The following is a 21,899-nucleotide window of genomic DNA, read 5'->3' as shown; positions in this document are numbered from 1 at the left end:
TACAGATAGTCATGTAGTTTATCTGCTTCAACCCACTTGAGAGCCAAGAACTCCAACTTGTGCACAGGATAGTTCTTCTATCTTCTACGCCACTGGGTAAAGTCTCCCCTCCGACTCCTGGTACAACACCCCCCCAATACCATCTCAGCTGGCATCCACATGTAGTTCATATGGTTTCGAGGAATCAGCATAGGTCAACACCGGTGCTTCAACCAGGCTCTCCTTCAATTGCTCGAAGGACCTTTCACACTTCACTGTCCATTGTTCCTGGATTGATTCCCGAGGCTTCCTGGGGCCTCCCCTTTGGGTTTTCTGCTGTTCCCCTTCCGTTTGCTTCTGTAACAGCTCATTCAACGGCCGAGCAATTTGCAAGAAGTTCTCCACAAATCTTCTATAGTATGAGCAGAAGCCCAAGAACGACCTCAATTCGGTGACAGTAGTTGGACGGGGTCAAGAAGTGACTTCCACCAGCTTTTGGGGGTCAGTTGCTATCCCTTCGACAGACACCACGTGCCCTAGGTATGTGACTGAAGTCTGGTAGAACTGGCACTTCTCTAATGACAGCTTCAACCCCTCATCAAACTTTCCCCAACCGGGCCTCATGCTCTTCCAACGTTCAGCCAAACACAATGTCATTGTCAGAAACCATGAATCAGACCGAGACAGAAGTGCAGTTAAATCACACTTGTTTAATAATAAAAGTAAATAGAACAAACGTAGTCAAAACATAGCCAAAGTTCGGTAACCAGAACTGATAGTCAGACAAACAAGAAAGTCAGGAAGCCAGAGATCAGCGTAGTGGAACAGCAAGCAGGATCTGGAGCCATAAATTAGTGCTTAATAGTGCTTGTTACACCATACATAGTGTCTTAATCAACATAAAAAGTGCTTAGTGCTCAATATAAAGTATCCTGCTTGTTTAAATAAAAAAATTAATAAATAATAAATAATGAAAAAAAGTTCTCTTTGGCACTCTAAATAGTGCATGCAAATAATGTCCAGCAGTGATAATAAAACAATGCACATTAGCTTAAGGGGGTCACGAAGGAGCACAGGAGCATGTTTTGCGTCACTCATGATACCTTGTTGGATTGTTGTCACAGCTGAACACCACCTGCACGCATTGTTTTATTATCACTGCTTTGAAAATGAAATTTTTTCATTTAAACAAGCAAGATACTTTATATTGAGCACTAAGCACTTTTTATGTTGATTAAGACACTATGTATGGTGTAACAAGCACTATTAAGCACTAATTTATGGTGTAACAAGCACTTGTTTTTTCACACCTTGTTTATTTATTCAACATTCATATTATTTGTATTTAATATTATCGCACTAGTAAGCACAGAGTTGGTTATTATTATTTTTGTTTTTGGGGTCACCCAAGCACAGCGCATAACTTGTAAATTTATCCTATGCACGTTATATGAAGCGTGATTAGCGCATGCAGCTGGAGGTAGCACAAGAAAGGCATAAGATCATTGTGGCTCACAGAATCTTTCCAATAGGATCTGGAGCCAGTAGGAATGTCAGCCAAGCACTTCTTTAACAGGAACGCAGGAGTCTCTGTGATGTTGACCAAGGCGAAGGCAGAGATCATCTGGGCTGGACGGCTTAAGTAGGCAGGACTGACGAGCAGGATATCATCAACAGGTGAGTCACTGTGGAGAGATAGAAGCTGGCAACTAGCCGACAGCTGAGCAGCCAGCTCAGAGGAAGGAAGGAAGGGCTGAGCCCAGCCCTGGCAGTCATCCATGCTTGAGGGGAAAACGTCTATGGAAATCAAGGAGGCGGACAGGGGCATATACGTCCGAGGATGAGACCCAAAAGCGTTCCTCTGGACCGTACCTCATGGACTGTACTTCATACTCCTCATGGTTCTCAACCTGTACAGGGTGAGGACGTGGCACCGAGGTGGTAAAGCGGTTGCAGGCCAAAGGTTTTAATAAGGAGACATGAAATACATTTGAGATACGCATATTAGAAGGAAGGTCTAATGCGTAAGCCACTAGGTTAATCCTGTGAAGAATACGGAAAGGCCCAATAAACCGAGGTGCGAACTTCAGAGAGGGAACACGAAGTCGGAGGTTGGGAGATGACAGCCAGACCCTGTCCCCAACCTGGTAGGAAGGCGCAGGCAGGCATCTGTGGTCAGCATGGAGTCTGTACCTATCATTAGCATGTCGCAAAGCCTCCTGGACTTGTGCCCAAGTGGAACCTTGGGAGAATGGTAAGTCTGGAGCATGGCAGTACGGAGACTCTCTAGGACAAAGCAGCGGTCACAAGGTTTCTCAGGAGGAGCATGGACCTGAGCAGCAAGAATTTTGTCACCCAAAGGAGAAGTGAGATTGGTGCGAACCGTAGTCAGAATACGATCAGGAGGAATCACAGGAACCAGGAACCGACTCTTGGAAGTGGAGGAAAATTGTCATGACAAAGAGTCAGCCCTTACATTCTTAGTACCGGGTAAGAATGAGACAATGTAATTGAAACTTACAAGAAAAGAGCCCATCGCACCCTTCTGGGAGAGAGGCGTTTAGCCTCAGACAAGAATGTGAGATTCTTATGGTCAGTAAAAATGAGAAACAGCACAGTGGTACCTTTGAGAAGATGTCTCCATTCTTTCAGGGCTAAAATGATCGCTAACAGCTCTCTGTCACCAATTTCATAATTGCACTCCGCAGGTGACAATTTCTTGTAAAAGTAGCCACAAGGATGCATAACACTCTCAGAGGTAGGACATTGATACAGAAGGGCACCAACTCCAGTCTCAGAAGCATCAACCTCAAGGATAAAAGGTAACGCAGGATCAGGATGTGCTAACACAGGAGCAGAAACAAAGACAGCCTTGAGACTCTCAAAGGCCTTCATGGACTCCGGAGACCAACTCTGTGGGTTACCATCCTTTCTGGTCATTTCAGTCAGGGGCTTGACCAGAGACAAGAAGTTACGAATAAACTTCTGATAATAGTTGGCAAGAAAATGCTGCAGAGGACATAAACCCAGGGGTCGGGGCCACTGTAGGACTGCTGAAAGTTTCTCTGGGTCCATCAAAAAACCAGCAGTGGAAATGACATAACCCAGGAATTTAACCTGTTCATGATAGAATTCGCACTTCTCCAATTTACAATAGAGATTGTTCTATCTTAGTTTCTAAAGCACACAGCAGACATCTGTGTGGTGGCTCTCCAGGGACTTGGAGATATGAGGGATATGAGGATATCATCGCGATAAACCACCACACATAACTGCAACAAATCTCGGAGGACATCGTTAATAAATTCCTGGAAAACTGCCGGGGCGTTACAAAGGCCAAAAGGCATTATAAGGTACTCATAACTGTTCTGGTATTAAACGCAATTTTCCACTCGTCGCTCTCCTTAATCCTCACGAGATTGTATGGCCCTCTCAAATCAAGCTTTGTGAAAACCGCTGCACCCGATGGTCAAATAACTCCGTAATCAACGGAATCGGATAGGCATTCTAAATCGTGAAATGATTGAGACCCCTATAATCAATACAAGATCTTAGTTCACCACTCTTCTTCTTCACAAAGAAGAAACCAGCACCAGCAGGAGACGAGGGTTTGCGGATGAAACCTCAAGAAAGTGTGTCTGCAACATACTCCTCCATGGCCTTATCCCCCAAGACCGACAAAGGGTAAACCCGGCACAAGGGGGTATGGCACTAGGTTGAAGGTCAATTGCGCAATCATATGACCAGTATGGAGGCAAACTACCGGCTTGACCTTTGTCAAAGACATTGCTAAAATCGCGGTACTCCTCCGACAGGGAGGAGAGTGAAGAGGTGCACAGGACCTTGGCTACCTTCTGGAAGCATGTCTTACTGCATTGTGGCAACCGGGAGAAAACCTTAGTATGGAGCCAATCAAAAGAGGGGTTGTGCCTCTGCAACCAAGGATAACCAATAACCAGTGGAAACTTAGGTGAGGAAATAACTTGGAATTGGATTATCTCATGGTGAAGAGCCCCTACGGCCATGGACAATGGAACAGTCTCACAAGTCACATGGGCAGGCTGTAGAGATCTCCCGTCAAGAGCCTCAATGCCAAATGGAGTGTCACGCAGCTGCAGCGGAATCAATTGCTTCGATACAAAGGCAGCATCAATGAACAGGCCTGCAGCCCCTGAGTCAATTAGAGCCTGTATCTCGATGGAGGACTCAGCCCAAGAAAGGGTAACCAAAACCAGGGGCTTATCCTTCTGGTTAACTGGGGATGAAACAACGCCACCTAAGGTCTGTCTGTGACAGGACCTCAAGGTTCGGGCGTTCCCTGGATGGGTGGGACAGGACTTTAAAAAGTGACCTGCCAGGACACAATAAAGGCACAATCTCTTCCTCCTCCTAAGGGTTCTCTCATCCGCAGAGAGACGCATGAAACCCAAGTGCATGGGTTCACCTTCACTGACCGACTCGGTACCAGGAGGCAGGGGAGGTGAGGGAGGCAAGGGTGGGACTGCAAAACTCGGAGACAAATGTACAGGAGGCTTCTGCAAGCGCTCCTTAAAAGAGAGTCTTTCTCTGAGTCTGGAGTCAATGAGGATAGCAAAAGTGATCAACTTCTCCAGCTCAGTGGATATATCTTGGGCTGCTATCTCATCCTTGATGGTATCCGAGAAACCATGAGAAAAAGCAGCCATGAGGGCCTCATTGTTTGCGGCCAGAGTACAGAATTCAATGGCGTAATCGACAACAGTTCTTGTACTCTGTTTGATGGACATGAGGCACTTGGCAGCAGAATACCCTTTTAAAAGAAGCCACAAACTCTGGGTAACTCAAGACAACAGGTTTTTGACATTTCCCATAGAGGGTTTGCCCAAGCCAAGGCTCTCTCAGAAAGCAAAGATATCACCAAACCTACTTTGCTTCAGTCAGTGGGAAACGCCTGGGGCAGCATCTCAAAGTATATCTCAACCTGCTTGAGAAACCCTCTGCCTTGGACTGGATCGCCCCCAAATTGCTGGGGAAGCGGAGAGGAACCAGACATACGTCTTATAGAGGTAATACTCGTGCATGCACAGAGACTGGAGCAGCAGCAGGGATGGCCTGCAACACAGGTTGTACCGGAGCAGCCACAGTGGGAGATTCCAGGTGAGCCGTGCGACTCAGGAGCCATGCGGCGATCCTGCTCATCCAGTCTGGAAAAATTATTACCCACAAGTGGATTGACTGCATCTTCTGAATTTATGGCCTTCGCCTACTGTCAGAAACCATGAATCAAAGCGAGACGGAAGTACAGTTAAATGACACTTGTTAAATAATAAAAGTAAATAGAACAAATGTAGTCAAAAAATAGCCAAAGTTTGATAACCGGAACAGATAGTCAGACAAGCCAAGAGCAACTACAGTGGGGCAAAAAAGTATTTAGTCAGCCACCAATTGTGCAAGTTCTCCCACTTAAAAAGAAGAGAGAGGCCTGTAATTGTTATCATAGGTATACCTCAACTATGAGAGACAAAATGTGGAAACAAATCCAGACAATCACATTGTCTGATTTTTGAAAGAATTTATTTGCAAATTATGGTGGAAAATAAGTATTTGGTCAATATCAAAAGTTCATCTCAATACTTTGTTATATATCCTTTGTTGGCAATGACAGAGGTCAAATGTTTTCTGTAAGTCTTCACAAGGTTGTCACACACTGTTGCTGATTTGTTGGCCCATTCCTCCTAGCAGATCTCCTCTAGAGCAGTGATGTTTTGGGGCTGTCGCTGGGCAACACGGACTTTCAACTCCCTCCAAAGGTTTTCTATGGGGTTGAGATCTGGAGACTGGCTGGGCCACTCCAGGACCTTGAAATGCTTCTTACGAAGCCACTCCTTCGTTGCCTGGGCGGTGTGTTTGGGATCATTATCATGCTAAAAGACCCAGCTACGTATCATCTTCAATGCCCTTGCTGATGGGAGGAGGTTTGTACTCAAAATCTCACGATACATGGCCCCATTCATTCTTTCATGTACACGGATCAGTCGTCCTGTTCCCTTTGCAGAGAAACAGCCCCAAAGCATGATGTTGCCACCCCCTTGCTTTACAGTAGGTATGGTGTTCTTTGGTTGCAACTCAGCATTCTCTCTCCTCCCAACATAACGAGTTGTGTTTCTACCAAAGAGTTCTACTTTGGTTTCATCTGACCATATGACATTCTCCCAATCCTCTTCTGGATCATCCAAATGCTCTCTAGCAAACCTCAGACGGGCCCGGACATGTACTGGCTTAAGCAGGGGGACACGTCTGGTACTGCAGGATCTGAGTCCCTGGCGGCGTAGTGTGTTACTGACGGTAGTCTTTGTTACGTTGGTCCCAGCTCTCTGCAGGTCATTCACTAGGTCCTCCTGTGTGGTTCTGGGATTTTTGCTCACCATTCTTGTGATCATTTTGACCCCACAGGGTGAGATCTTGCGTGGAGCCCCAGATCGAGGGAGATTATCAGTGGTCTTGTATGTCTTCCATTTTCTAATTATTGCTCCCACAGTTGATTTCTTCACACCAAGCTGCTTGTCTATTGCAGATTCAGTCTTCCCAGCCTGGTGGAGGTCTACAATTTTGTTTCTGGTGTCCTTCGACAGCTCTTTGGTCTTCACCATAGTGGAGTTTGGAGTGTGACTGTTTGAGGTTGTGGACAGGTGTCTTTTATACTGATAACAAGTTCAAACAGGTGCCATTAATACAGGTAATGAGTGGAGAACAGAGGAGCCTCTTAAAGAAGAAGATACAGGTCTGTGAGAGCCAGAAATCTTGCTTGTTTGTAGGTGACCAAATACTTATTTTCCCCCATAATTTGCAAATAAATTCTTTCAAAAATCAGACAATGTGATTTGTATAGGTATACCTATGATGACAATTACACGCCTCTCTCATCTTTTTAAGTGTGAGAACTTGCACAATTGGTGGCTGACTAAATACTTTTTTGCCCCACTATAGTTGCTCATGAAGATCCTCCAGGTTACACAAAGGGACTAGCCTTGCCCTCTCTCGAAATGGCTTATCTTCGGTCAGTCGAATTAAATGTTGAGCACTCTTGGCACAGCCCACATCTAACTATTGTTAGAGAATATTTTCTCCCATCAAGCTATTTGAGCTTAAATCCTCTCTTCCCATGAGGAAGATTTTGGCAGTGGACTTCCTCCATTTTCCTTCTGAGCTACCTCATTCCCTTCTACCGGGGTGGCAGCACTTACTTTTCCAATCACCATTCAAGGCTTTAGGCTGATCGGGTGGCTAGTGACATTCCGCACACTGAAAGGAATTCGCCCTCCACTTCTTAGCAAGGCCTGAGTGGGGACAATCTTCGGAACCAATTAACCAATTCTATTCCAACCTCTTCTTTTGCGGGATCAGCTTCTACCACCACGTACGGACCCAGCTGGTTCCAGGACAGCTTGACCATGGCTTGTAGACAGGCCCTTTCTTCAGGCTGCAGCACCCTCTCTTGGGTGTCCAGTCACCACAATCTTCTCACTCCTTCCACAGGTGCCTTCTTCTCTTGCAGCACCCTCTGAAATGCCTGCCTCAACTGAGGATGAATCTTCCCAGCGGGAGCGCCCTCCAAGGCCAGGGGAGTGAGTAGTCTCCTTACCAAGTTGGTGTTGGTGTTGGAGCCTATCAGTAGGGAATTTCTGCCAACCCCAGGAGGTCAGGGGCACGGTCAGTGTGTCAAAAGTCTCAGGTTTTCCAGCTAGAGCAGAGTCGAAGGTTATCTTGATGGTATGTAGCCATCATATGGGCACTTCTGGGTCCCAATGCCCCAAATCTCTAGCTCGTTGAGCTTGCACAAAGGGATATGCTTCAAGTACTTGTGGTAAAAGTCTAGATATAGCAGTGTCACCTGGGCTCCAGTGTCCAGCAAAGCTTGTGTATACAGTATATGCCCTCTACCTGTATTGACACTATGGGGAAGGCCCCACTAAGTTCTTGGGTATGTTTCTTACAGGCGACTCTATGGTTTGTGCCTTGGCCAACCTCTTTGGAGGCAGTAGAGTTGGTTTAACTACTTGGTTGGCAAGGTGTGCATTGATTTCCTGTCCCTGTCTTACATTCTACGAGGATTTTTTTTCTGTGGCCTGCTTAGATACCGAAGTGTTTGAGGGGACTGGGGGCTTGCGCCCCCTTTCTCTTTGTCTCTCTTCTTGTCACTTTTCTTGTCTTTTTTCTTGTCTTTGGAGCGCAGTTTGGGACTTTCAACTAGCTACTTCACTAAGGTCCCTTGAATTTTCCCGCCGGCTTTGGGAAAAGCAATTTTTGTAAGGCTCTTAGGACTTCGGTGAGTAGTTGAGGGCTACTGCCAGACTTGGGGCACTTGGCTCGGAAATTTCCAACCTCTCTGCATCCATAACATTTCTTTTCTTGCTCCTGGTACAGCTTTTGTTCACTTGGACGAGTCCCTTGCACCTGGACCTTTGCTTGGGTCTCCATCACTTGCATCAGTGCATGATACATTTGAGTTTGAGTCTGAGCTACCTGAGCCATCAATTCAGCCAGGAGGGGCCAGTCCCATTGTTTCAGACACAGTTCCACTATCCTCATCTGAGAATTCCATTTCTGGACAGCTCTTGCCACCACTTTCTCCTTGTTCCCAGCAGTAGAATTCAATTCTCTTGATCTCTGACTTTTGTCTTCCAACAGAGCCTCTTCCTCTCACACCTCCCTTATCAATTCAGGATAGGTGGGGACCAACTGAGTTCTCTTCAGCAATAACTTTAACACAATAGGATGATTGGGCCGGGGCCTATGCCCCTCTTGAGGATAATTTGATGCAGCATCCTGTCTACTCAGGAGATGTATTCAGACAGAATCTCTCCCTTCTGTTGGTGAGTGTGGTTGAATTCATACATCAGGTCAGCAGTAGTTTCAACCCTACCGAATACAGCATACAGGGCATCTATGTAGTCAATGGCAACACAAGTCCTCTTGCCCATCCTCAGGTTACAGATCACATCAGCCGCTGGGCCTCGAAGGCTCTCACTAAGCCGTTGTCATTTTACAGCCTCTGGAACACTCCACTCTTCCATTGCCTGCAGAGCCTGGCTCATCTATGTCTCAAACTCGTCTTCTCCCATAGGGTTTGGCAATTGCCCTAAGAAAAATCGAAGTCTTTTGTAGCTCTGATTGGCATTGCCAGATCCATTCTTCACCAAACTATCGACTAATAGGCTCATATCCATGTAGGAGCACTGGCCCCTTGCAAGTCGGCTCCCACAAGTACAGGACCCTTCTGAGCTGCTTCTCAGCCTGTTCTCTCTCCATTTTGAGTGGGAACACCCTTGCAGTCACTCTTTCAGTCAGACGTACCTCTTCCTCCTGAAAGCACACTGGCACCTCCTTCTGCCGTGCTATCAGTGCCCTGACCTGATCCAACTCCTCTGAGGCTTCTGTTCCCCAAGGTAGGCCCGGTGTCCTGGTGCCAGAGCTCTCAGCCCCCTTTTGATCTCTCTCTCAGTGTGTTCATTTTCCGGGATATCCAGAACGGTGCTTTTGTCTGTTGGGACCCCATGACTTCTGCCCCAAGCAACCACGGCCATTGAGCCGGCTACAATCTAGGTCGGCTAGGGCAAGCTGCAGATAGCATCCCAGACGAGCCCCCAAATGTAGCATGGCCCCCTAAGGGACTGCTTAAAATTACCTGCTCATCTGCACGGCCATGACCTGCTGAACATTCCAACCCTCCTGACACTCTGGGTTCAGACATCCTTGTATCACTGTAGAGCAATAAATCAGACAACTTGTGTATTTATGTTCTGAGAATATTAACTTGAATCAATTAAAGATGTTGTCACAAAAGGAGGTAATAGGTTTGCTGAGTTCTAGGCAACAGCGCCAACTCAGCAAAAGAATTCCTCCAAAAGGCACAAGATAAATATTAACAATGACAGTATTATATACACATTTCCTTAAGAAATAATGTTACTCCCTTACAGGATGTTTCTGTTAACTAATACTACTGACACTCTGTAGAAGATGGAATCTGGCCAGCCTATGCTGCTATCCTAAGGAGAGAGAGCAGATCTAAAAATGATAGTATAGTGGCCTTTCTATCAGTAATGGCAATAAAGACCACATTGCAGATCTGATATTCTTCACCAGTACGTGGGAGCTCATTAACTGTAATCCGATTAAGTGTAATGGGAAACAATAGGTTTCTTGTAGTGAGGAAAGCTAAAAATGTCTAAGCGCAGTGTTCGAACAGATTCAGTAAAGTATGCCTAGAGTAGAGATGTCTGTGCAAAGTGTCCCATTGTAGTTGTGACTAGGCATGTGCAATTTGTTTCGTTCCGAATTCGTTTTTTAACGAATTTCGACAAATTCGTTAATTCGGGAATATCCGAATTAACGAAAACCCGTTTAAATTTTTTAATTTTTTTCCGAATATTTGTAAATTCGATAAAATTGGACATTCTTAAATTCGGGCATTCGTACATTCGCAATTTACGAATGTACATTCATACATTCGTACATTCGTACATTAGTAAATTCGTGAATTCGTAAATTTGTAAATTTGAAAATTTCTGAAATCTGAAATAATAGTTAACTAACAATAACTTAACTATTAGTAATTACTAGTAACTTTTAAATTATAGGTATTGTAATTTCCTTTAAAATTTGGCTGTTAGTGAACGTAACACATACAAATTTATCCGAAGTTATGAATGATCCAAAAAAATGGAATGGAACGTAATGAATTAATAATAATAAATAACAATAATAATAATAACAACATTTTATTATTATTATTTATTATTATTTTGTTCCGTTCCATTTGTTTAGATGCAGCATTCGTTTTGGATAATTCGTAACTTCGGATAAATTCGTATTTGTTACGTTCACTGACAGTAAAATTTGAAAGGAAATTACAATACCTATAATTTAATAGTTAGTTACTATTTCAGATTTTTGAATTTTCAGGTTTTTGGATTTTCAAACTTCGAATTTACAAATTTCCGAATTTTCTAATTTACAAATTGTACGATTCTACGAATGTACGAATTTACAAATGAACAAATATAAAAATGTACGAATGTACGAATGAACGAATGTACGAATGAACGAATGTTCAAATTTACGAATGTACGAACGAACGCAGTTACGAATGAACGAATTTACGAATCGCGATCATAACGAATGACCCGAAAAGTGAAAAAAAAATAAACTAATGAAATGAAAATGAACGAATTTTTTGGCTGTGCACATGTCTAGTTGTGACTAGGGATGAGCTTCGAGTTCGAGTCGAACATCGGCTGTTTGCCAGTTCGCCGAACAGCGAACAATTTGGGGTGTTTGCGGCAAATTCGAAAGCCGCGGAACACCCTTTAAAAGTCTATGGGAGAAATCAAAAGTGCTAATTTTAAAGGCTTATATGCATGGTATTGTCATAAAAAGTGTTTGGGGACCTGGGTCCTGCCCCAGGGGACATGGATCAATGCAAAAAAAGTTTTAAAAACTGACGTTTTTTCGGGAGCAGTGATTTTAATAATGCTTAAAGTGAAACAATAAAAGTGTAATATTCCTTTAAATATCGTACCTGGGGGGTGTCTATAGTATGCCTGTAAAGGGGCGCATGTTTCCCGTGTTTAGAACAGTCTGACAGCAAAATGACATTTCAAAGGAAAAAAAGTCATTTAAAACTACTCGCGGCTATTAAAGAATTGCCGGTCCGACAATTCACATAAAAGTTCATTGATAAAAACGGCATGGGAATTCCCCACAGGGGAACCTCGAACCAAAATTTAAAAAAAAAAATGACGTGGGGGGGGTCTCCCTAAATTCCATACCAGGCCCTTCAGGTCTGGTATGGATATTAAGGGGAACCCCGGCAAAATTTTTTTTTTAAATGGCGTGGGGTCCCCCTCAAAATCTATACCAGACCCTTCAGGTCTGGTATGAATTTTAAGGGGAACCCCGCGCCAAAATTGGAAAAAAAAATGGCGTCCCCCCAAAAATCCATACCAGACCCTTATCCGAGCATGCAACCTGGCAGGCCACAGGAAAAAAGGGGACGCGAGAGAGCGCCCCAACCCCTCCTAAACCATACCAGGCCACATGCCCTCAACATTGGGACGGTGCTTTGGGGTAGACCCCCAAAACACCTTGTCCCCATGGGGACAAGGGCCTCATCCCCACAACCCTTGCCCGGTGATTGTGGGGGTCTGCGGGCGGGGGGCTTATCGGAATCTGGAAGCCCCCTTTAACAAGGGGACCCCCAGATCCGGCCCTCCCCCTGTGTGAAATGGTAAGGGGATACAAAAGTACCCCTACCATTTCACAAAAAAAGTGTCAAAAATGTTAAAAATGACAAGAGACAGTTTTTGACAATTTCTTTATTTAAATGCTTCTTCTTTCTTCTATCTTCTATCTTCCTTCGGTTTCTTCCTCCATTTTTTTTTGAAATTTTGGTGCGGGGTTCCTCTTAAAATCAATACCAGACCTTAAGGGTCTGGTATAGATTTTGAGGGACCCTCCACGGCTAGCTGCCATAACCCCAGTATCCCCGTTTTCATGCGGCGGCCGGCTTTCAGATAAAAGTGGTCCCTGCGGCGGATTCGCAGCAAGATCACTTTTATCGGTGGCGGGAGAGGGGCCCCCCCTCCCGGCGCAATCCGGAGCCCTCCGCCGCTTACTGGAGCCGTCGGTAGCGGCGGAGGCAATCGCGTCATTCTCTGTGGTGTGCCTGGAGACGAGTGTGGCTAAGATGGCACCCACTCGTCTCCATGACACTGCTGGGCGGAAGCGACGTCAAAACGTCACTTCCGTCAACGCCTCTTAAAGGCACATTTTTTTCAATGTCATTTTTTTAAATGACTTTTTTTTTTTATTATTGCATTTTAGTGTAAATATGAGATCTGAGGTCTTTTTGACCCCAGATCTCATATTTAAGAGGTCCTGTCATGCTTTTTTCTATTACAAGGGATGTTTACATTCCTTGTAATAGGAATAAAAGTGACACAATTTTTTTTTTTTTAACTGTGTAAAAATAACTAAAATAATGTAAAATAAATAATAACAAAAAAAATTTTTTAAAACCCCCTGTCCCAACGAGCTCGCGCGCAGAAACGAACGCATACGCGAGTAGTGCCCGCATATGAAAACGGTGGTCAAACCACACATGTGAGGTATCGCCATGACTGGTAAAGTGAGTGCAATAATTCTAGCCCTAGACCTCCTCTGTACCACAAAAAATGCAACCTGTAGAATTTTTTAAACATCGCCTATGGAGATTTTTGAGTTTGAAAAGGTTTGACGCCATTCCACGAGCGGGCGCAATTTCGAAGCGTGACATGTTGGGTATCAATTTACTTGGCGTAACATTATATTTCACAATATAAAAAAAATTGGGCTAACTTTACTGTTGTCTTATTTTTTTATTCAAAAAAGTGAATTTTTTCCAAAAAAAAGTGTGCTTTTAAGACCGCTGCGCAAATACGGTGCAAAAAAAGTATTGCAACCACTGCCATTTTATTCTCTAGGGTGTTAGAAGAAAAACCATATATAATGTTTGGGGGTTCTAAGTAATTTTCTAGCAAAAAAACCTGTTTTAAACATGTAAACACCTAAAATCCAAAACGAGGCTGGTTGTTAAGTGGTTAATAGCCGCGAGTAGTTTTAAATGACTTTTTTCCTTTGAAATGTCATTTTGCTGTCCGACTGTTCTAAACACGGGAAACATGCGCCCCTTTACAAGCATACTATAGACACCCCCCAGGTACGAAATTTAAAGGAATATTACACTTTTATTGTTTCACCTTAAGCATTATTAAAATCACTGCTCCGGAAAAAACGGACGTTTTTAAAACTTTTTTTTTGCATTTGTCCCCAAACACTTTTTATGACAATAACTTGCATATAAGCCTTTAAAATTAGCACTTTTGATTATTCATGTTCGTGTCCCATAAACTTTAACGGTGTTCGCGTGTTTGAACAAATTTTTTGCCTGTTCGCATGTTCTGGTGCGAACCGAACAGGAGGGTGTTCGGCTCATCCCTAGTTGTGACAAAGGAAGGATGGGTAAAGGTTGGGTGTTTGCCCTCTCACCAACGACCAGACTAATGTGATGTCTTCCGAACAGTAACTCGTGTAGTGACACTCGTGCAGCGGATCCGCTGTCTCGATCTCCCGATGTGAAGCTTGATACACCATCTGGCAGGAGACCGGAGTGGTGCTGGAAAGATGTCCGACAGCAAGCGGCAGAGCTAGACCCCTCAGGTATAGGTTGGAAGGTGGTACTCTGCGTGGTAGGCCGCGACCCCTCTCTTTATCCACAGAGGGGTCCGTTTTGCGTCAGGCCCGGGAGGAAGAGAACTTTACGCAGGCTTTTGCTTCTTTTATAGCTACTCCCAAAAATCTTCCCAATGGCAGCAAAGATCCATGGTATATGTAGTCCTAGCACATAATCATGCAAAGCAATTATTTGACGGGAGGATTATGCATCCCACAATCCTTTTGTTTGGCACACAAATATGATGTCACCTGATACACTGATCACAAGAGGGACAGGCGATGCTTTGAGATACCTGAAGGTATGGTGCTTTATGATTGTAGTCCGTATTGCTACAAGCGTAACTCCACTTTTGTTGAGAAAAAACATTCCCCTCTGGGTGATCTATGTACATTGCCGGGAATTTTAACAAACTTTGTTGCAGATTCCTACCTTTTGGTTATTCTGAAGAAATCACTGCTTGTTTCTCTGTGCCCTTGTGCTGAGTGAGTCTAATGGAAGTGGTTTCATAATTATCAATCAGCTGTGCACCTGCAGGACACTAATGAGGAAATCTGCTGGGCCTGCAACCCTTTAGACATGTTCCTATTGGGAGTATCCCACCAAAAATGAAATTGTTGTTGCAGGGGATGCCGGAAATCTGACTTGCCAATCGCACAAGCAGGAAATTATGTTTCTAGGGGACATTCTGTACACATTCTGTGTACAGAACACCACCAGGTAGCCATATTGCATTGCATTTTTAGAAAATTACAGAGCTGCAGATTGAAAAGGAAAGGTACTTTTTAATAACATTTAATTACAATATGACTTGTATCGCAATTGTATACATTATATTTTTATTTATTTTGCATTTTTTTTTTCCCTATGAAAGTGCAGTTACCCTTTAACTACCACTTTAACCACTTCAGCCCCGGAAGGATTTACTCCCTTCCTGACAAGAGCACTTTTTACAATTTGGCACTGCGTGGCTTTAATTGCTAATTGCGCGGTCATGCAATGCTGTACCCAAACAAAATTTGCGTCCTTTTGTTCCCACGAATAGAGCTTTCTTTAGATGGTATTTGATCACCTCTGCGTTTTTTATTGTTTGCGCTATAAACGGAAAAAGATCAAAAATTTTGAAAAAAAAATGATATTTTCTGCTTTTTGTTATAAAAAAAATCCAATAAACTCAATTTTAGTTATACATTTAGTCCAAAATGTATTTAGCCACATGTCTTTGGTAAAAAAATGTCAATAAGCGTATATTTATTGGTTTGCACAAAAGTTATAGCGTCTACAAACTAGGGTACATTTTCTGTAATTTACACAGCTTTTAGTTTATGACAGCCTATCTCATTTCTTGAGGTGCTAAAATGGCAGGGCAGTACAGAACCCCCCCAAATGACCCCATTTTGGAAAGTAGACACCCCAAGGAAATAGCTGAGAGGCATGTTGAGCCCATTGAACATTCATTTTTTTTTTGTCCCAAGTGATTGAATAATGACAAAAAAAAAAATTACAAAAAATTGTCACTAAATGATATATTGCTCACACAGGCCATGGGCATATGTGGAATTGCACCCCAAAATACATTCTGCTGATACTCCTGAGTACGGGGATACCACATGTGTGGGACTTTTTGGGAGCCTAGCTGCTTACGGGGCCCCGAAACCAAGCACCGCCTTCAGGATTTCTAAGGACGTAAATTTTTGATTTCACTCCTCATTCTGGTATAACCACTCAAAGTCCAGCAACATACCAGTACGTTGCTGGTCCTTGTTGGGCATATATTGTAATCTTTTTTTTTATGCAGCCTGTGGGCTGAATGAAAAAAAGAGATTGATCCGTGGGTATGCCCACCATTAGAATACCTCCCTTAATCCACCCACTTCTGATGATGGGCATACATGCACCATTTATATATGCCGAAGCATGTGGGCATCCGGCCAAAAAGTTAGGAGCAAATCGCTCCTCCGCCCCCGCTGCCCCCATGCTTTGGCATATATCACCTCCGACAGCGCTGGAGTCACGGCTTTATGTATCATTGGAGCAAACGCTGTTGCTGTCAAGATAAATAAATCCATGCTGCAGCTGAATGGCATACCTGAAAACAAAAAAATGGTTAACAATAAAACACAGTAAACAGTAAAGTATAAAAAATGACATACCTGAAAACCAAACAGGATAAAACATGATAACAATAAAACATTGCAGAATAGAATACAGTAAAAAAGAGCAGAACAATAGAGAGAGAATAGAGAGAGAGAGCACAATAATACGACAACTATTTTTTTTTTATTTTATATATTTTTTTGTTTTTTGTTTTTTTACACTTTTCTTTGTAACTGTAACTTTTATAACTGTAACCGGTTCCAGGTTCGAGTCTCTCAAAATGCGATGGCATCTTGGGAGACCCTGTGAAAGTGTGCCTAGTCTGTGCAATGCTGTACCCTATGCTAATACTCAACTAGTGTATGGTAGCATTCAAAACATTCACCAATGCAAAGACCAGGATTGCCAGGAGGGACAATAATAGTGGGTGTCACGCCTATATCCACGTTCGTTGGGTAGGGGTGCTCGGGAGGACATAAAGAAAATGCCTCTCATGCAGCCGACTGCATTTGGTTGGGGATGTGAATGGGGGAAGTACGAGTGTTGCAGAAGTGGTGGGTTCCCAATTAGGATTGGCGAATGCAGCAGGAAGGGCACTATGGGCACGACGGGCCTATGTTCGTCTTTTTCTTGGTGGCAGTGGGACACTACTTGGGCTTGCCACCTCACCAGCTTGAACTGCACTTATGGGATTCACCACGTCACCAAGTGTTACTGCAGTGCTGGTTTGACTACGACCGGGGTGTACTAGGCCGCTGGTGCTTGCCAGTTCACCAGAAGGAATAGCGGCTTTAGTACTGCTCTGCTCCATACGAAGGACCTGCGGTTCCTGCACCTCAACAACAGCAGAAGAAGATTGGGGTCGGGTACACCTGACCTTGGCAGGGACCACAACTCCGTCGTCAGAGCTATCTGTCATGGAGCCGCTGTCATCTACAGGATCATATTCTGAGCCTGAATCTGACAGATGAGTGACTTCCTCTTCACTATCTGTCATGCTCAGAAACGTGTAGGCCTCTTCACTACTGTACCTTCGATTTGCCATTTTGGGCTCTAAATTTAGTGGTACACTAGTGAGACTCACAGGTAAAAAAGCTCCTGACTGTTAGCGACTGATTCAAACGCTTCCAAAAAAACTGTTAGCGATCGCAGGGATCAGGCCTGATTCTGCGAACGCTGCAGTTATGTGTTGTTTTGTAAGTGACAGTGATCGATCGATACTGGACTTGGGTGAGCTGGGCTGGGCCGGGCGGAGGGGCAAAACGCAGGTGCTAGCAGGTATCTGGGCTGATCCCGCTAACACTGCGTTTTTGGGAACCCTAAACTGCTGGGGACGCTAGTATTGATCTGATCGGATCAGATATTGATCTGTTCAGATACTATACCACTAAGGGAGGTGTATGCTGCGTGCGTGGGTGTTAGCGGTTCTGGCACTAACCTGACGCTGCCTGGGGCGACGCAGACCCTATCTGACCCTAAACCCTAACTTGTATCACCCGCCGGGTGATCAGGGGGTTAAACCTTTATTAGGTAATAAACGGCGGGTGCCCTGACACTATAAAAAATAAACTAACTAACCAGCATCACCCGTAACAGTTATACGGAGATCACTGGTGAAAGGGTTAACTAGGGGGCAATCAGGGGGTTAAAACCTTTTATTAGGTAGTATATGGGGGTCCCTGACGCTATAAAACGCTGACGGCGAACCTAAATACTTACCTCCCTAACTAGCGTCACCTGTGACACTAATACAGCGATCAGAAAAACGATTGCTTAGTGACACTGGCGACGGGGGGGTGATCAAGGGGTTAAAACTTTATTAGGGGGGTTAGGGGGTACCCTAGACCTAAAGGGGCCTAACACTAACTGCCCTACCACTTATAACTGTCACAAAATGACACCAATGCAGTAATCAGTAAAAAATAAAAAATAAACTACTATTGGTGTCACTGTGACAGGGGGTGCAGGGGGGGTGATCGGGGGGTGCAGGGGGGTGATCGGGGGGTGAACAGTGTGCCTGCATGTTCTACTGTCAGTGTAGTGTTGTGCAGACTTACTTGATGTCTTCTCTCCTCGACACCGTAACGAAAAGGCTTCCCGAGGAGAGATGACATCACTTCCTCTGCCGCTGTTTACATTACAGCAGCAGAGGAAGATTTTCATTCGTTTGGAGCGATCGCGTGGGGGTGGCTACCAATGGGTGGCCTCCCCCTCAGCATTGATCGCTCCCCTAACGATGCCGACTGCCTCGGGCACCGGGGGGGGGTGCGAGTACGGGTACGTGATTTTGCCTGCCCGTGCCATTCTACCGCAGTATATCTGCGTTAGGCGGTCGGCAAGTGGTTAAAGAGGAGCTCCACCAAAAAGTGGAATTTCTGCTTATTTGTCTCCTCCCCTCCTCCAGTGCCACATTTGGCACCTTTCGGGGGGGGGGAGCGGGTACCTGTTTTTGACAGGTACCCTATCCCCGCTTCCGTGGACCACGCCGCGGTAAGGTACATCAGAAGTTCGGTCCCCTCCTCCTCCCTCCCCTTTCTCCTGCTGCCGGGCCAGTAAGAGAGCTCAGCATGCTTCACGTATGCGCAGTAGGGAACCGGCCGTGAAGCCGCAAGACTTCACGTCCGGGTTCCACACCGGAAATGGCGGCGGCAGCACCCAACAGCCGATGGAAACATCGGCTGTGGTGCCGACATTGAAGAATTCCAAGACAGGTAAGTGTTCTAATAGTCAAAGTCAGCAGCTACAGTATGTGTAGCTGCTGACTTTTAATTTTTGGAGGGGGAGGATAGAACACCATTTTAATGTTCTCTCTTATGCTTTCTGAAGCTCTCAGCCTCTTCTCATTACCTTCTGGGAACTCTAATGTCTCTCACACTTAAAGTAGATTTCCAGGTATACTTTGACAAGCTGGTCCAAATAAACTATTTCAATTGCTAACTGATGTGGTTGCTGTGTGTGTATTACTGTATACCTTAGTAACATCAGTGTTCTGCTGCAGTATGGGCGATTTCCCATTTGCTGCTGGAATTAAACCAAAAGGGCCTGAATCATTCCCTGCCATTAAATTTAAGAGAAGCCTGCTTTTTATAAATTAATATTTTTAACATTAGATATGCTTTAACCAAAGTCCAAATATAATGTGAAATAACACGCACTAATGCCCAAGGCAAACCTGCTATATCAGTCCAAAGTTCAATAATAATCATCAGTTTGTGTCAGTTCGGCCATTGTATAATATACAAGGTAAGCCTCGCTGCTCTTCAGACCACCGGAAACTGACACCAGACACCGAAAACTGAAAAAAGACGACAGGGAAAAAAAGCACACCGGCTCCTTGTGCAGTAGTTCTTTATTAAAAATATTAAAAACACTCAAACACAAATGAAATTGCACTCACAATTTGGAGGTGGATATCAGGCATGCCATCACATGTGAAAGCAACATCCTATGGATGGTTATTTTTCCTCTGCTGATTAGCCAGAAATCAATCCACGTGGCACGCCTTTGCTGTGACAAGTTTCAGAGGGGCTGGGCCTCCTTTATTAAGTCCCCATGGCTCTGTCCCTCCAAAATGCGTTATCATAGAAACGGCGTGACACATGAATTGATGATGCAAGTCCTGCAATGCTGTTTGGTATATCCAGAAACTAGGAGGTGAGATATTCCTCCCCGCTTGGAGGAAAGCCTGTGTAGTGTTAGGTGGGGACAGTACACATCCTCATTTTAAATGGTACCCAAGCTGATGACCGAAACCGTTTTACTGGCTAATCAGGAGAGGAAGAATAACCATGCATAGGATATTGCTTTCACACGTGATGACATGCCTGATATCTGTCTACAAATTGTAAGTGCAATTCCATTTGTGTGTTTTTTTATTTTTAATAAAGGACTACTGCACAAGGAGCTGGTGCACTCTTTTTCCCTTTAGTCTTTAATCTAACATTCTGTAAATGCACATGAAAAGGGCTTGGAGCTGTGTTGGAAATTTTATAGATAGGCAACTCCTATCCTAATATTGATCAGTGGTTGCAAATTAATAATAGCTACTGCAGTAGGGAGCAGACACAAAAAGACCATCTTTCCAAATAACTGTTCTGTTTATTTGGCGCATTTGAATTTTTTTTTTTTTTTAACTATGCTTATGTAGGTATCATAATAATATTACACTTGTAGGCAGTACATAGGCGGGATAGTTTCTTATCTATGTAATGACTGAATGTGTAATCAAAACATTATTAGTGCCGTGTGCAGAATAAGTGCCTTGAAAAAGTATTCATGATTTTATGTCATAGACCAACACAAAGCGGCACATAATTGTGAAGTGGAAGGAAAATGATAAATGCTTTTCAAAATTTTTAACAAATATTTATCTGGAAATTGTGGCATGCATTTGTATTCAGCCCCCTTTACTCTGATACCTCTAACTAAAATCTAGTGGAACCAATTGCCTTCAGAAGTCAGCTAATTAGTAAATAGCGTCCAGCTGTGTGTAATTTAAACTCAGTATAAATACAGCTGTCCCGTCAAGCCCTCAGAGTTTTGTTAGAGAGCCTTAGTGAACAAACAGCATCATGAAGGCCAAAAACACACCAGACAGGTCAGGGATAAAGTTGTGGAGAAGTTTAAAGCAGGGTTAGGTTATAAAACAATATCCCAAGCTTTGAACATCTCATGGAGCACTGTTCAATCCATCATCCCAAAATGGAAAGAATATGGCACAACTGCCAAGACATGGCCTTCACCTAAACTGACAGGTCAGGCAAGGAGAGCATTAATCAGAGAAATAGCCAAGAGGCCCATGGTAGATCCAGAGCTCAGGTGGGAGACTCTGTCCACAGGACGACTATTAGTCTTGCTCTTCACAAATCTGGCCTTTATGGTAGAGTGGCAGGAAGAAAGTCACTATTGAAAGAAAGCCATACGACATCTCGTCTGCAGTTTGCGAGAAGAAATGGGGGGGGGGGGGGTCACAGCAAACATGTGGAAGAAGGTGCTCTGGTCAGTTGAGACCAAAATAGAACTTTATTGCCTAAAAGCAAAACGCTATGTGTGGCGGAAAACTAACACTGCACACCACCCTGAACACACCATCCCCGCCGTGAAACATGGTGGTGGCAGTATCATGTTGTGGGGATGCTTTTCTTCAGCAGGGAGGGGAAAGCTGGTCAGAGTTGATGGGAAGATGGATGGATCCAAATACAGGACAATCTTAGAAGAAAACCTGTTCAAGTCTGCAACAGACTTGAGACTGGGGTGGAGGTTCTCCTTCCAGCAGGACAACAACCCTAAACATACAGCCAGAGCTACAATGGGATGGTTTAGATCAAAGCATATTCATGTGTTAGAATGGCCCAGTCAAAGTCCAGATTTAAATCCAATTGAGAATCTGTGGCAAGACTTGAAAATTGCTGTTCACAGACGCTCTCCACCCAATCTGACAGAGCTTGAGCTATTTTGCATAGAAGAATGGGCAAAAATGTCACTCTCTAGATGTGCAAAGCTGGTAGAGACATCCCAAAAAAGACTTGCAGCTGTAATTGCAGAGAAAGGTGGTTCTACAAAGTATTGACTC

This window comes from Aquarana catesbeiana, linkage group LG05, assembly GCF_042186555.1.
Source record: "Aquarana catesbeiana isolate 2022-GZ linkage group LG05, ASM4218655v1, whole genome shotgun sequence".
Taxonomy (NCBI): domain Eukaryota; kingdom Metazoa; phylum Chordata; class Amphibia; order Anura; family Ranidae; genus Aquarana; species Aquarana catesbeiana.
The sequence above is the reverse complement of the archived record's forward strand: the minus strand, read 5'-3'. Positions refer to the sequence as shown.